This window comes from Pongo abelii, chromosome 2 (genome assembly GCF_028885655.2).
Source record: "Pongo abelii isolate AG06213 chromosome 2, NHGRI_mPonAbe1-v2.0_pri, whole genome shotgun sequence".
Taxonomy (NCBI): Eukaryota; Metazoa; Chordata; class Mammalia; order Primates; family Hominidae; genus Pongo; species Pongo abelii.
Window position 1 is genome coordinate 209,332,688 of NC_085928.1, and position 16,712 is coordinate 209,349,399.

Genomic DNA, 16,712 nt, shown 5'->3' on the forward strand with positions numbered 1-16,712 from the left:
ACTCGTTTGTCATGGCTTTTGGGGATCTGGGAAAATCTGTGCACACTTCTGGAGACCCTTGTTATGCCATTTTTTATAAATCTGTTGTGCCTCAAATCAGAAGTGTGTGAGGGGAGATATGGAGGCGTTGGGATTTGTTTTAGAAATTCCAGGAACACCAGAGACAGATGACACCTGTTTTCTGCTTTATAATGTCAAGTCCTATGAAGGCTAAAACATAATTTTACAAAAAAATTAGACTGAAAAACTTTACAGGCAAAAAGTATCTTATTAAATAGGAAAATCTAATTATTTTATTTTAAAATTTTCTTTTTCTTAGTGGGACCTAATCATAGAAATTTAAACTCTATATGCCAACAGCCTCTACTGTAGGATGGCTTATTGTATGTACTCATTTTACAGATTTCTTACAAAAACTTTTTCTGTAAGGGAAATTAGAAAGTTGTTCAACATATATTGAATTCCCAATTGTTACCTTATTTCTCACTTATTATTTAATAATTCTGTCTTCTTTAATATGAAGATTACTATGACTGTGTTTTCACTTTCTGAATTGTTGTATGTCACAATTGTCTGTAATTTCAGTTTCAGAGGTTCTAAAATAGCATGCTCCAATGTAGATGTTATGTATAAATTATATAATTAATAATTTATTAAAATATTTGGCTTGTATGTTTAGTTGACTGTAGGCACAGTGTTACTATTAGCATTTTCTTTCAGTTTCCTCAACTTTTATTTAAATAATAGTACAATTTATTCCCAATTTTTATTTTATATATCAATGTTTTATACTGTATTTACAATATTTATATTGTTACTGTATTTAAAAATGTAAGACTTTTCTCCTAAAGGCTAGATTACAGCCTTACCATTTTGTGTAAGAAAAGCAGCAATGCATCAGTAGCATAATTTAAAAGTTTCGGCCGGGCGCGGTGGCTCACGCCTGTAATCCCAGCACTTTGGGAGGCCAAGACGGGTGGATCACGAGCTCAGGAGATGGAGACCATCCTGGCTAACACGTCTCTACTAAAAATACAAAAAATTATCCGGGCGTGGTGGGCGCCTGTGGTCCCAGCTACTTGGGAGGCTGAGGCAGGAGAATGGCGGGAACCCGGGAGGTGGAGCTTGCAGTGAGCCGAGATCGCACCCCTGCACTCCAGCCTGGGCGACAGAGCAAGACGCCGTCTCTAAATAAATAATTAAATAAATAAATAAATATAAAAAGTTTCTCTAGTATTACTTAAATGCTTGTTCCTTAAAACTTTCTCATCACAGCTCTTTATGATAATTATAATGTGTTTTCTCTAAAATGTCGTTGCCCTAACTGTATCCAAATGATTCAAAATTTACACTTTTCATGAATTCACAGGAAAAGTTGAAAATTGTAGTTACCTAGGATTCTTTTTCAGTAGGACACTGTGTTTATTCGGGATTTTATGGATTAAAATTTCTCTTAATTATGTTTTATAATTTTATGTTTCTGCATTTTTTTTAGAGTAGGCTGTCTCACATCAGTCAATTGTGTTTTTACTTTCTACCTATTTATTATGATTTTGAATTACATTATTCTAATCAGAATTCTGGGGATTAATGTTTCTTTTAACTTTGTTTTGCAATTTTATATTTCTGTTCCCTTTTTTAGGGTAGGGCACCTTACATCAGTTTATTGCTTTTAGTTTTAATTTATATAATATAATTTTTTATGACAATATTCAACTCTGTACACCTTAAGACAATGTGGGGCAAAAGTCAAATATGAACCAGCCCTATGTCTTTTGTGAATATAATGATCTGTTTGTTTGCTTGTATAAATATTGCCCCTATTTTGTTTATGACTTGTATATTTTCTTCTTGGTTGATGGCCAATAATTGATTCTAAGTGAGTAGTTATGGAAATTGTCTTAATTTCAACATCTGTTGTTTATATTATCTTCGTGTGAAAGAAAGACTTATGTGATTTTTAAGGCAATTTTTCAAAACTTTGTAATTCTATCTCTTTCAGGTGTCTTTTTTTTTTTGACAGAATCTCACCCTGTCACCCAAAGTGCAGTGGCACAATCTTGAATCACTGCACCCTCCACCTCCCAGGTTAAAGCAATTCTCCTGCTGCTGCCTCCTGAGTAGCTGGCATTAAAGGTGTGCACCACCACGCCTGGCTAATTTTTGTATTTTTCATAGAGTTGGGGTTTCCCCATGTTGGCCAACCTGGTCTTGAACTCATGGCCTCAAGTGATCTGCATGCCTGAGCTTTCCAGAGTGCTGGGATTACCGGCATGAGCCATCACTCTTGGCCCTTGGGTGTCATTTTTAATTTTGATTGTGGTAAAAATATATAACATAAAATTTAGAATCTTTAATATTTTTTCTTATACAATTCAATCATGGTAAGTGTATTTACATTGTTATGCAACATATTTGTAAAACTTTTTTCTCTTGCAAAACTAAAACTCAATACACACATGAAATGACAACTACTCATTTTCCTTACCACCTGGCTCCTGATAAAAATCATTCTATTTTCTGTTTCTAAGAGTTTTAATACTTTAGATATTACATATAAGTAGAATCATAGAGTATCTGTTTTATTGTGACTAATTGTACTTAGCATCATGTTCTCAAGATTTATCTTTATTGTGGATGTTAACAAGATTTTCTGCCTTTAAAAGCTGAGTAATATTCCATTACTTTTATATTACAAATTGTATTTATTTATTCATTCTGTGAGGAAAGTTTGTGTTGCTTTCACCTATTAGCCTTTGTGAATAATGCTGCAATGAATATGGGTGTGTAAATAACTATTTGCTCATATGTGCGAGATTTACATCTGTGCTACCTTCTGTTTTTTTGGGGGGAAATTGTCTGTCTTTTATGCCAGAAACAAACTGTTTTCATTACTGTTGCTTTGTAATGTGCTTTGAAATCAGAAAAGGTGAGGTCATTAACATTGTTGTTTTTTAAAACATTTTTGGGCTCTTTATGGTCGCTTGAGATTCCATATAATTTTTTGTTTTTTTTTCTATTTTTTTAATTGTTAATTTAAAAGGGATTGCATTGAATCTGTAGCTTGCTTTAGGCATCATGAACATCTTCACAATACTAAGTCTTACAACCCTTAAACATGAGCATGCTCAAAAGTGAGTTAATTTCCATACATATGTTGATATTTTTGTTTTCTTCTGTTATTGATTTCTAGTTTTATTCCATTTTGATCAGAAATAATAGTCATCGAAAGGCTAAACCACTCTGGGAAGTGACCTCCATTATAGAACATTAAAAAGACATGTGAGGGCACTGCTTCTGCCCTGATGGGCTGCAGGGATGAGCTCTCTGAGATGACACATTGCAGACAAATGCAGGGAACAATGTAACCCCTTTTTCATGTAACCTCTTCCCTATTTTTGTAGAGTAATAGTGATAGTGGTGGCTTTTAAGTCTTGGAGAAGGTCTGGTAGTACACTGAAGCTGTCTGCTACAGATGGTACCAGTGGTGAATAATTAAAACAATACAAACTGTAGCAGCATGAATAAATACAGCCTAGTGTAGAGTAAAAACAACACAAAGGCCTTCTCTGATATTTCTACAAGTGGGTAAAAAGGGACTTTACATCTAACCAAGTTGCCATTGGGACTAATGAAGGCCAGATTTTTGGGGGGGAGAACTTTGAGTCACTCATGGAAAAGCCTTAAGAGAGAGCCCAGAGAAATTCCACATTTGGGTCTGGGTCCTGGGCCTATCTTGGTTTTATCAGGCCCCTGTCTGTAGAGACTCCCATGTGCCTGCTCTCACCATAGCTCACTGTATGCCATGCTTGGGGGTGTGGTGAACCTGCCCCTTGTCCAAGGAGATGGGGGAGTTGAACCCATCAAATAGCTGCTCACTGATTTTAATGCAGCTCTATAAAGAGAGTTCCCGACCGGGCGCGGTGGCTCATACCTGTAATCCCAGCACTTTGGTAGGCCGAGGCACGTGGATCACGAGGTCAGGAGATCGAGACCATCTTGCCTAACATGGTGAAACCCTGTCTCTACTAAAAGTACAAAAAATTAGCTGGGCATGGTGGGGGCACCTGTAGTCCCAGCTACTCGGGAGGGTGAGGCAAGAGAATGGCGTGAACCCACGAGGCAGAGCTTGCAGTGAGCCAAGATCGCGCCACTGCACTCCAGCCTGGGTGGCAGAGTAAGACTCCATCCAAAAAAAAAAAGAAAGAGCAAGTTAATAGTCAGCTTTGTTTTTACCACCAGGTGACATCCCCATTAGAAATTCTGCTTCCTAGATCAGGAACATAGGAGCATCCTCATAGACCCCCAGCCAATGAGGAAACTAGAGGACAGCTTAAGGCCTGGGATTCACATCTGAGTAGACACACTTGGTCCTCAATGCTCAACTTTTTATTCTACCAGACATGACCTGGGTATGAACATGACAGACACACCAGGGTTCCAACACCTGACAACTTGCCCCTGTCAAGAAGAGCTTCCTCCTTTCCTGCTCCCCCTGCAATACATGGTAATGGTGGGCAGCTTGGGGTTGCCCAGATGAGATGACAAGGGAGGCCTGGCATGGACGGACCTGCCCCGCGCTACACTGTGTTACCTGTGGGTGCCTGTTGCCAAATGGTCAGAGGTATCAAGGATGCGGTTTGAGCCAATGTGTATATTATCAGAAAAGGCTCTCACTTTGAGCCTTTCTCAGGCAACAGCTTAGGAATGTAGCATACAACGAGAACACAGTGCTCTCTTAAGCATCTCCCATGAAATGAGCTACATACAGGGCTGTCTCTAGCATGTGGGTGTCTGGTTCCCAAAGTTCTAAATTCTGTCAGGTTCTGTCACAAGGGAAGCCTGTTAACTTCTTCAAGCTTCCATCCCTTGAGCCCTTTTCTTCCACAAATCTATGCAAAGGCCCTGCTGGGCTGCTGATTGCTCACCCTCCTCTCCCATGTCCACTCTTTACCTGTACGCAGTTATGCAAACACAATTATACTCCTTACTCCTCAAAAAGATCTAAATGCAGCCAGGGCCCCAGGTTTGAGGAAACAGATTTGGGTTAAAACCTTCTTTTTCTTTTCATTTCTGTGACCATATAAAAAGTCATTGTGTGCTTCAGGTCTCCCCATACCTGAAGTATGCATAATGGGTTTATGCCAGTATCAACTCCCAAAACCATTCATTGGAGACATATGAGATAGAATGAATAAAAATCGGTTGGGTGCAGTGGCTCATGCCTGTAATCTTAGCGCACTGGGAGGCCAAGGCAGGTGAATCACTTAAGGCCAGGAGTTTGAAACCAGCCATGGCCAACATGGCAAAAACACTTCTCTACTAAAAATGCAAAAATTAGCCAGATATGGTGATGCATCACTGTAATCCCAGCCACTCAGGAGGCTGAGGTGTAAGAATCACTTGAACCCAGGAGGCAGAGATTGCATTGAGCCATGATTGTGCCACTGCACTCCAGCCTGGATGACAGAGCGAGATGCTGTCTAGAAAAAATATATATATAGACTGGGCACGGTGGCTCACGCCTGTAATCCCAGCACTTTGGGAGGCCAAGGTGGGTGGATCACGAAGTCAGGAGATCGAGACCATCCTGGCTAAAATGGTGAAACCCTGTCTCTACTAAAAATACAAAAAAATTAGCTGGGTGTGGTGGCGGGCGCCTGTAGTCCCAGCTACTCCGGAGGCTGAGGCAGGAGAATGGCGTGAACTCGGGAGGTGGAGCTTACAGTGAGCCGAGATCGTGCCACTGTACTGCAGCCTGGGTGACAGAGCGAGACTCCATCTCAAAAATAAATAAATAAATAAATAAATATATATATATATATATACACACACACACATATATATACGCATATATGTATATATAGACACATATATAGACACATATGTATATATAGATACATAAATATATGTATATATGTATATACACACATATATATGTATATATGTGTATATATGTATATATAGATACAGATATGTATATATGTGTATGTATGTGTATATAGACACAGATATGTATATATGTGTATATATGTGTATATAGACACATATATGTATATATGTGTCTATATGTATATATAGACACATATATGTATATATGTGTCTATATGTATATATAGACACATATATGTATATATGTGTATATATGTATATATAGACACATATATGTATATATGGACAAATATATGTGTCTATATACACACATATGTGTATATATGTGTGTATATATGTATATATACATAAAAATCATGGCCTGGCATCCTATTTAAATAATAAAATAATGTCCTATTGAAATAATAAAATAATGTCCTATTGAAATAATAAAATAATGCATAAATAATAAAATAATGCATAAACTTAGAGATAGAAGCATTACAGGGAGGGGTGAAGGAAACATGGCCTGCAAATCAAACAGGCCTGGGGTCCAGCAGTGTGATCTTGGGAAAGGCACTTCCCCACTGGCCTTACTTTTCCATTCTACACCAGAAAGAGGTTGAAATTAAAAGAAAATTAGATACTGTCCTCTGGCATTAAATATTCCAGTACCTGTTCATTATATTTAGAATCATGTCTACATGCCTTATCTCAGCCTATGTGGTGGGCGCCCCCACAAAGTCTCACAACAACACTAAGTTGTGAGTGAATCAGTTTGTTATTTTAAAAAGTGGCTCACAGCTCAGTGCCTCAGAAGCCAGTATTATAACACTGGGTTTTTGAGCAAATATATATATATATATATATATATATATATATATGCAGGTTTGTTACATATGTATGCATGTGCCATGTTGGTGTGCTGCACCCATTAGCTCGTCATTTACATTAGGTATATCTCCTAATGCTATCCCTCCCCCCTCCCCCCACACCACAACAGGCCTCGGTGTGTGATGTTCCCCTTCCTGTGTCCAAGTGTTCTCATTGTTCAATTCCCACCTATGAGTGAGAACATGCGGTGTCTGGTTTTTTGTCCTTGTGATAGTTTGCTGAGAATGATGGTTTCCAGCTTCATCCGTGTCCCTACAAAGGACATGAACTCATCATTTTTTATGGCTGCATAGTATTCCATGGTGTATATGTGCCACGTTTTCTTAATCCAGTCTATCATTGGTGGACATTTGGGTTGGTTCCAAGTCTTTGCTATTGTGAATAGTGCCGCAATAAACATACATGTGCGTGTGTCTTTATAACAGCGTGATTTATATTCCTTTGGGTATATACCCAGTAATGGGATGCCTGGGTCAAATGGTATTTCTAGTTCTAGATCCCTGAGGAATCGCCACACTGACTTCCACAATGGTTGAACTAGTTTACAGTCCCACCAACAGTGTAAAAGTGTTCCTATTTCTCCACATCCTCTCCAGCATTTGTTGTTTCCTGACTTTTTAATGATCGCCGTTCTAACTGGTGTGAGATGATATCTCATTGTGGTTTTGATTAGTATTTTTCTGATGGCCAGTGAGGATGAGCATTTTTTCATGGGTCTGTTGGCTGCATAAATGTCTTCTTTTGAGAAGTGTCTGTTCATATCCTTTGCCCACTTTGTGATGGGGTTGTTTGTGTTTCTCTTGTAAATTTATTTGAGTTCTTTGTAGATTCTGGATATCTTTCAGATGAGTAGATTGCAAAAATTTTCTGCCATTCTGTAGGTTGCCTGCTCACTCTAATGGTAGTTTCTTTTGCTGTGCAGAAACTCTTGAGTTTAATTAGATCTCATTTGTCAATTTTGGCTTTTGTTGCCATTGCTTTTGGTATTTTAGACATGAAGTCCTTGCCCATGCCTATGTCCTAAATGGTATTGCCTAGGTTTTCTTCTAGGGTTTTTATGGTTTTAGGTCTAACATTTAAGTCTTTAATCCATCTTGAATTAATTTTTGTATGAGATGTAAGGAAGGGATCCAGTTTCAGCTTTCTACATATGGCTAGCCAGTTTTCCCAGCACCATTTATTAAATAGGGAATCCTTCCCCCATTTCTTGTTTTTGTCAGGTTTGTCAAAGATCAGATTGTTGTAGATGTGTGGCGTTATTTCTGAGGGCTCTGTTCTGTTCCATTGATCTATATCTCTGTTTTGGTACCAGTACCATGCTGTTTTGGTTACTGTAGCCTTGTAGTATAGTTTGAAGTCAGGTAGTGTGATGCCTCCAGCTTTGTCCTTTTTGCTTAGGATTGACTTGGCAATGCAGGCTCTTTTTTGGTTCCATATGAACTTAAAGTATTTTTTTCCAATTCTGTGAAGAAAGTTATTGGTAGCTTGATGGATCAGAGCAGAACTGAAGGAAATAAAGACACAAAAAACCCTTCAAAAAATCAATGAATCCAGGAGCTGGTTTTTTGAAAATATCAACAAAATTGATAGACCGCTAGCAAGACTAATAAAGAAGAAAAGTGGGAAGAATCAAATAGACACAATAAAAAATGAAAAAGGGGATATCACCACCGATCCCACAGAAATACAAGTTACCATAGAGAATACTCTAAACATCTCTATGCAAATAAATTAGAAAATCTAGAAGAAATGGATAAATTCCTCAACACATACACCCTCCCAAGACTAAATCAGGAAGAAGTTGAATCTCTTAATACACCAATAACAGGCTCTGAAATTGAGGCAATAATTAATAGCTTACCAACCAAAAAAAGTCCAGGACCAGATGGATTCACAGCCGAATTCTACCAGAGGTACAAGGAGGAGCTGGTACCATTCCTTCTGAAACTATTCCAATCAATACAAAAAGAGGGAATCCTCCCTAACTCATTTTATGAGGCCAGCATCTTCCTGATACCAAAGCCTGGCAAAGACACAATAAAAAAAGAGAATTGTAGACCAATATCCCTGATGAACATCGATGCAAAAATCCTCAATAAAATACTGGCAAACCGAATCCAGCAGCACATCAAAAAGCTTATTCACCATGATCAAGTGGGCTTCATCCCTGGGATGCAAGGCTGGTTCAACATATGCAAATCAATAAATGTAATCCATCACATAAACAGAACCAAAGACAAAAACCACATGATTATCTCAAGACATGCAGAAAAGGCCTTTGACAAAATTCAACAGCTCTTCATGCTGAAAACTCTCAATAAATTAGGTATTGATGGGACGTATCTCAAAATAATAAGAGCTATCTATGACAAACCCACAGCCAATATCATACTGAATAGGCAAGAACTGGAAGCATTCCCTTTGAAAACTGGCACAAGACAGGGTTGCCCTCTCTCACCATTCCTATTCAACATAGCGTTGGAAGTTCTGGCCAGGGCAGTCATTAAGGAGAAAGAAATAAAGGGTATTCAATTAGGAAAAGAGGAAGTCAAATTGTCCGTTTGCAGATGACACGATTGTATATCCAGAAAACCCCATCGTCTCAGCCCAAAATCTCCTTAAGCTGATAGGCAACTTCAGCAAAGTCTCAGGATACAAAATCAATGTGCAAAAATCACAAGCATTCTTATACACCAATAACAGACAGACAGAGAGCCAAATCATGAGTGGACTCCCATTCACAATTGCTTCAAAGAGAATAAAATACCTAGGAATCCAACGTACAAGGGATGTGAAGGACCTCTTCAAGGAGAGCTACAAACCACTGCTCAAGGAAATAAAAGAGGGCATGAACAAATGGAAGAACATTCCATGCTCATGGATAGGAAGAATCAATATAGTGAAAATGGCCATACTGCTTAAAGTAGTAATATTCTTAGAAAAGGTTTAGGAGGTGAGTTCTGGATTAGTAGGGAATTGCTGAAAGAAAAAGTGTATGGAAAGTCATCAGGCATGAACAGCCATCTTTTCTTGCTTACTCACAGGTCACCTGTGCAAATTTGGGGAGAGTTAATATAAAATATGTGATGGAAAGTTGGGCTCTGACATCAGTGAGCTTATTTCACATAGGCTCCAGTTGACCATATGGGTTCTGACCAACTTTAGCCAGTTTTAAAAAATCTCCTAAGTGGAAGAAATTTCAGTCTTTCAACAAGTTGTATCTTTTCTTATCTGTCATTCTGCAAACTAAAGAATTTCTGCTAGTCATTGGTTTACCTCTTTAGGGACAAGGTTCTAGCTCCTGTCAAAGAGAATACAACAAAAATGATAGGGTAACACTTTTGTGTTAGTTCAGGCTTCTATACCAAAAAGCATAGACTAAGGAACTTACAAACAAAAGACTTTAGTTCTGGAAGCTAGAAATTTGAGATTGGGGTTCCAGCATGGTTGGGGTCTGGTAAGGACTCTCTTCTGAGTTTCAAACTCCAGACTTCAGTTTGTATTCTCATTTAGCAGAGAGAGGGAGAGACTGTCTTCTGTGGTTTCTTCTAAAAAGCCAGTAATCTCTATCATGAGGGCCTCATTCTTAGGACTTAATTACCTCTCACCTCCTAAGGCCATTACACTGGGGATTAAGGTTCTGGCATGTGAATATGGGCAGGAATCACATAGTCTATTGCAACTTCCAAGGTTATAATTTTTTCAAAGCTATTATTTTCCTCCTACTTGCTCTGTCTAATGCTTCCTCTCTCAATCTGTCTTCCTTTCTCTCTTTTTCTGTGCACACTTCTATCTCTTTCATTTTCCATCCCTCTATTGTATTCCTCAAGCTGAGGAAGCGATCTCCAGTGTCCTAAGATGCTCTAGGTACATACCCACATGACAGAGAACTGAGGAGATGCCCAGGCCAATCGAGAGGAAGAAACTCGGGCTCTCAGTTCACACTGAATTGTGCCAATTTCCATGAGGCAGATTGGAGGCTGATCTTTTCCAAGTCCAGCTTCAGTTGAAATCACAGCCCCAGCCTCATAATAAACCTTGAGGCAGAGGCACCCATCTAAGCTATGTCCAGATTCTGGTTCACAAAAATTGTGAGATAGTATTTGTTGTCGAAAGGTGCTAAAATTCAGGGCAATGTTGTCAGAGAGGAGCAAATGACTAACCTCCTCTTTCAGGCCCCAGGATCCTCCCTTCCCTGTTCCTTTCTTTCTCAGGCTGCCTGCAGCCACACTGGTCCCTTTCTAACCTCATCTGCTGAACTCACCTGTGCCTGTGAGTCTCTTCACAAGAGTGGCTTCTCCCTGACACACTTTCCACTCCTGCGCAGGACTGGCTCTCTGTTCTCATTCTGGTCACAACATAATGTCACCTTAGCGAGGCATTCATGTCCCCTCCATGCAATGTCTCCACAGCCCTGCCTCCCAACATGCTACTTTATTTCCATTATAAAATGCTCTTTTCTTTCACATGTACTTGCTTTAGTGTTTTTGTCCAGCAGTCCTCAGACGGTGGGCTCCCCGCGGGGAGGCAGGGATGACATAATCATTTTCGGTACCACGTTGTGAGCCTACCAAGGTAGTGGACACAGGGTGAGTGCTAGGGGAAGAGTCCCTGAGTAAAATAACATGGAACATCACAAAGCCCTTCTTCCTGCTTTTGGCCACCGAATGTGGAGATCGTGAATGATAACAGGAGGTGCAGGACCTCAGCGTGACTCTCCCCCTGGCTCCAGCTGCTCCAGTCAAGCCCGGTGGGCACAAGAAACACGGGGGTCTGCCGCCACCCAGCGGCCATCACGAGCACTGCATCCCCAGGCAGAAGCATCACAGAACAGGTACCTGTATTGGGGGATTCTCAAGGCAGTGGCTCTTCACGGACCCCTGGGGAAAATGAGCAGTATCTGAAGACTCCAAGGGCCATACAAGCGACCTCAGAAGCCTCCCGTGATTCCTATTTTCCTCAGCCTCTTGGGGTGTGCTGTGCATTCATGAAATATTTTCACAGCATTCAGACACATTATTTTCTTCCACTTCCAAATGAAGACCTGAAGGACCCCCCCAAAAAAACTAGTATTTTTTTTCTTGGCCCCACACTCCATAGCCCAGTGCATTGTCACATTCTGCTTCATTCCAGGTCCTCATCTGCCCAAGTCTCTAGGCCTCTCTCTTCTCTGAAGGACCTCTCGAAATTGAAAAGCCTCTTCCCAGAGTCTGAAAGCGCAGTGAGTTACCACTGAAGAACCAAGGGCAGCAGACGCTTAAGAGTATCTGGAATCCTTGATATTATTCCCTTCGAGTACCCCTATTTATGAGGGAGAAAACGGAGACTTTCTTTCCCGTAGCCTCTCTTTATATCACGCGGGGTGGTGGGGGGAGGGCAGAGCTCATTTTAGTTCCAGGTGCCCACAGAGGTGGCAGTCACAACCCCAGTCCTGTCCTTTTGAAACAGTTGGGGAGGTCCCAAGGCCCGGCAAAACCGAGGGAACCTGGAGGATCCTTCAGCCCATGCTGTCAGCTCCTTGTCATGTAGCTGGGGGAGTGGATGCCTCTGCCTCATGGCAAAGCTGCCTCTAATATTTCTTCCCCTTTTGTCACTTCTCTGGTTTCCTCTTCCCTAACCTCACCTCCATGATCTCCACCTTAGAAGCGTGCGTGTGTGTGTGTGTGCATGTGTGTGTGGTGTGTGTGTGCGTGTGTGTGCATGCATGCTCACCTATGTGAGAATGTGGAATAGTAGAAAGCCCAGGTAGAAAGTAGAGCACAGAGTTTTCCAGGACTTAGGAGCGCTCATTTCCAAAGCAAATCTGATGGATGGGGTGCATGCAAGGCCTAGGAAGCTGGCTCCCTCCCTAATACTCTATGCTCTGCCCAATTTCTGGGATCTGGACCAGTCTTTGGCTTTTTTGGGGCCTCAGTCTCCCTGTTGTAAAATGAGGAGTTGGACACAAAACTGTGTAAGCACATGTTCAGCGAAAACATGGTGTCATGCTCAGTACCAGATAGAATATTGGGATGGGGTGAGTTTGGGCAGACTTAGGTGCCCATGGGTGCTCAGGCCAATGCAGGTGAACATAGAGCACGGCGCAGCCAAGTTTTCTTTCCAGGGCTATGGGATAAAACAATGTACCACGGGCTCTGCTCTTGAGGCTGGTCCCACAAGATTTGCCCAGGTCCAGCCACCAACTGTTTGATGAATTTCATGTTTGATGAATTTCATGTCCTGTGAAGCCCATGTCCACCCCCATTACAGAGAGGGGCACAGGACACTGGATCAGTAGGATAATGTCTTTTGCCTTTTTACAAATTTTAACTGACTGGATATTTCTTTTTTCTCTTTTTCTGTGTTTTTTTTCCCTAATTTTTAAGAGGTCTTTACAGGCTGGGCATGGTGGCTCACGCCTTTAACTTCAACAGTTTGAGAGGCTGAGGCAGGTGGATCATTTGAGGTCAGGAGTTCAAGACCAGCCTTGCCAACACGGTAAAACCCTGTCTCTATTAAAAATACAAAAAAATCAGACGGGTATGGTGGCACATGCCTGTAGTCCCAGCTACTCAGGAGGCTCAGGCAGAAGAATTGCTGAAACTCGGGAGGCGGAGGTTGCAGTGAGCCGAGATCGCGCCACTGCACTCCAGCCTGGGTGACAGAGCAAGACTGTATCAAAAAAACAAAAAACAAAACAAAACAAAACAAAAACTCTTTATATAGCAGAAATGTGAGCCCCTTTGTAATTTCATGAATTGCAAATATTTATTACAATTTTCGAACTTCTTTTCTTATTGTGGTGCTCTCTTTAAATTGGATTTGGAGGTTATTGTTGTATTGTTTTGCTTTGTTTCTATGTAACTTCTCCCCAAATTGATTTACAGATTTCTATTTTCAAACACAATATTTTGGCAGAAATCTTGTGAAAACTGTCTAATCAATTTAAAAATGTAAACACACATAAAAAAGCCAAGAACTGTAAAAACTATCCTGAAGAATAACAAAGTTTGTGAGCTTAAAATGCCAGATATTCAGACTTAGATTAAAGCTATAGTAATCAAAGCTATGTATGGTAGCAATGCAAAAATAAGCACAAAGAAAACTGGAAAAACTCGAGTCCAACCCAGACCCACACATTTGGACATTTTGTATATTACAAAAGAGGCACAGAAGAGCAGTGGAGAGAAGACAGTCATCTCGGCAAATAGCCTTGGGTCAACTGGTTATTTATGTGAGAAAGAAATACTCCTATCTTACATTTTTAACGGATTTCAATGACAGGCAGATTTTAAATTTTAAGGTGAAGTTGAAAACAATATTTCTAGTAAATAACATAGATAAATATGTTCGTGACCTTGGCACAGGCCAGGATTTCTTAGGACACAAAGTGCATTAACCTTCAAGACAAAAATATGACAAATTGGACCTTATTAGGATTAAAACCTTCTCTTCATAAAAAAAAAAAAAAAACCTTCAGGAGAGTAGAAAGGTGAGAACACAGTGGAAATCAACATTTGCCATGTATTTATGTGGCAAAAGCCTTATATTTAGATTATTTAACTAAATCCCATCAATTAATAGACAAAGATGCAATGCATTGAACAAAATTGGCAAACATGTGACTAGGAGTTCCATATACAGAACCAAAGGGCCAAAAAGTAGATAAACATATATACATCCTTATGCATCAGAAAAATGCATATTACAAATACAATTTAATACCACCATACAATAGTCAACATTTTTGAAAACTGACAAAATTAAGTACTAGTGATGATGTCAAGCAACTGGAACTTTCTTATACCATTCCATATGTAACCTGTTATAACCTCTTGAGTAGTATCTCCTTGCATACACGATGTATGTAAGCACACTCTAAAACCCAGCAACTCCACTGTTAGGTATATACACCCAATAGAAATGCCAGCATCTTGTGCAATGCAGAAAAGTGCTCGAAGCAGCATTATCTGGTACTTTTCCAAACTGAAAAAAAATCAAAGTTGCATCAATAATAAAATAAAAAATAAAACAGCTACATGTTCCTTTATAAGGGAACATTATACAGATATAAAATTAATTAGACATATCAAAATATATAAAAATCTCACAAACACAATTTAATTAGATTTAAAAGTCCTAGCCAGAGCAATCAGACAATAGGAAAAAAAAGTTGAATTCTCTCTCTCCACTTGCAATATGAGTCTCTAAATAGAAGATCTTAAAGCCTCTCCAAAACTCCTTTTGGAGAAAACTTGAAAGGCCTCCTGAAATGGATAAACAAGTAAAGTTTTAGGACACAAAATCAATGTACAAAAATCAGTACCATTTCTATGTGCCAGTAACATTGAATTCCTCAACATTTTCTATTTTTATTGCATTTTCAATTTCTTCCCTCAGTTACCTATATATTTTTTGATTTTTTAGCTAAACGAATGTATTTTTCTGTGCAATTTCACCTAGTTAATAAGTCCCAGGGCCAAAAAGTGAGAATAAAGGACTTGTATGCATCCCGTTTCCTCATTTTGAAAACTAGTCTAGATGAAACCTAGGGGAATTCTCAGCCCTGTTAGGTGACAACCACAAGCATGTTCACTCTGGTTAGACAGGACTCTGGATGCTTGTATGGGAAAAGAGCCAAACTCTAAGGGAGTCAAGTAGGACATTGCAAAGATTTATGCATTTACCCAGGGAGCATTTATTGTGTTAAATTACATGAAAACACTGTGCAAAGAGCAATTAAAGTGAAAATTATTAAGGCATTACCTTTATTTTGGGAAACTCACACTAGTCAGATTCTCTGAACCCCAGAACTTAACAACTACCTAGTAAAAACTTGTTCAGAGTGGAGAGCGGGTGGGGGCAGGAAGCTAAGGTTAAAAATTAAGCTGGGTGGATAATTACCCCTGGTAATGCACTGGAAGTATGGATAAGTTTGGGATGGGTGAAGACAAAAGAGTGTCAGCAGATGGTGCAGAAAAAAAGGGCAGAAACCCAGGAGGCTTATGCAGGAAGAGGAATGAGTTTGTACTGTGGAGAGTGACAGTAAAAAGCAGAGAATAATAGGCCTCTGTGGTCATCTAGGGACTATTGGGTGGGTTAGTTGGGGGTAACAGAATCAGTGAGGTACTTTTGAACAGCAGGGTGGGTAAATAAGAGCTATATTTTGGAATAATTATGTAGCAATGGTGGTTAGGAGGAATGGAAACTCAAAGTATTACATAAATATGCTTTTTTCTGATTATCCCATACAAGCCTATAGCCTTTCCTCCTAAACTGAGAAAGGAGTGGTTTTCTAAGATGTTTTAAAAGTATTACAGGCAAGCATTACTCTATGCTGCCTTTTAGTAAAGGTTTGTTTTAACCAAATCAAAGAAGATTGAATGGATTTTCTTGCTCACAATGGTTCAGTGAAACATCTCATACCTTCTACTAGTTTTCAGAACATTTAATGTGATGCTCCTTACAGCCCAAAAGTATTCCCTTGTGCAGAAAGAAACCAGCATTGATGGAAATAATTGACTGAGTGTCACTACTCCATGGAAGGGTGCTCCACGTGCTAAGACTCCCTCTTCTGGGCTAGGCCTTCTACACCATGGGAGTCCTGCTGTGGCTAGAGCTGGAGCTTGGAATGAGCTCTGTGGGACTTCCCAGCACACAATAGGTGCCCAATTAGCATGGCCAGAATCCAGCTGCCCCCTCTCACCATTTCTTTCTCCCTTTGTCCCTTGTTGGGATTGGAGAGTTTTGCAACTGAGCTCAGCACAGGGTTGAAGTTCAAATCTCAGCTGATACTTGGTGCATGTTGACTTTTTTGAGAAGAACTTGGGAGACAGAAACATTAAAAAGGTCCTGGCCAGGCACGGTGGCTCATACCTGTATTCCTGGCATATTGATAGCCTGAGGAGACAGAATTGCTTGAGGCCAGGAATTTGATACCAGCCTTGTCAACATAGTGAGACCCCGTT

General features: G+C 40.0%; 1 pseudogene; it reads left to right on the forward strand.

The window, feature by feature from the left end:
* Positions 1-16,712, forward strand: part of LOC129058764 (angiogenic factor with G patch and FHA domains 1-like) — a 54,683-nt pseudogene that overhangs the window by 33,888 nt on the left and 4,083 nt on the right.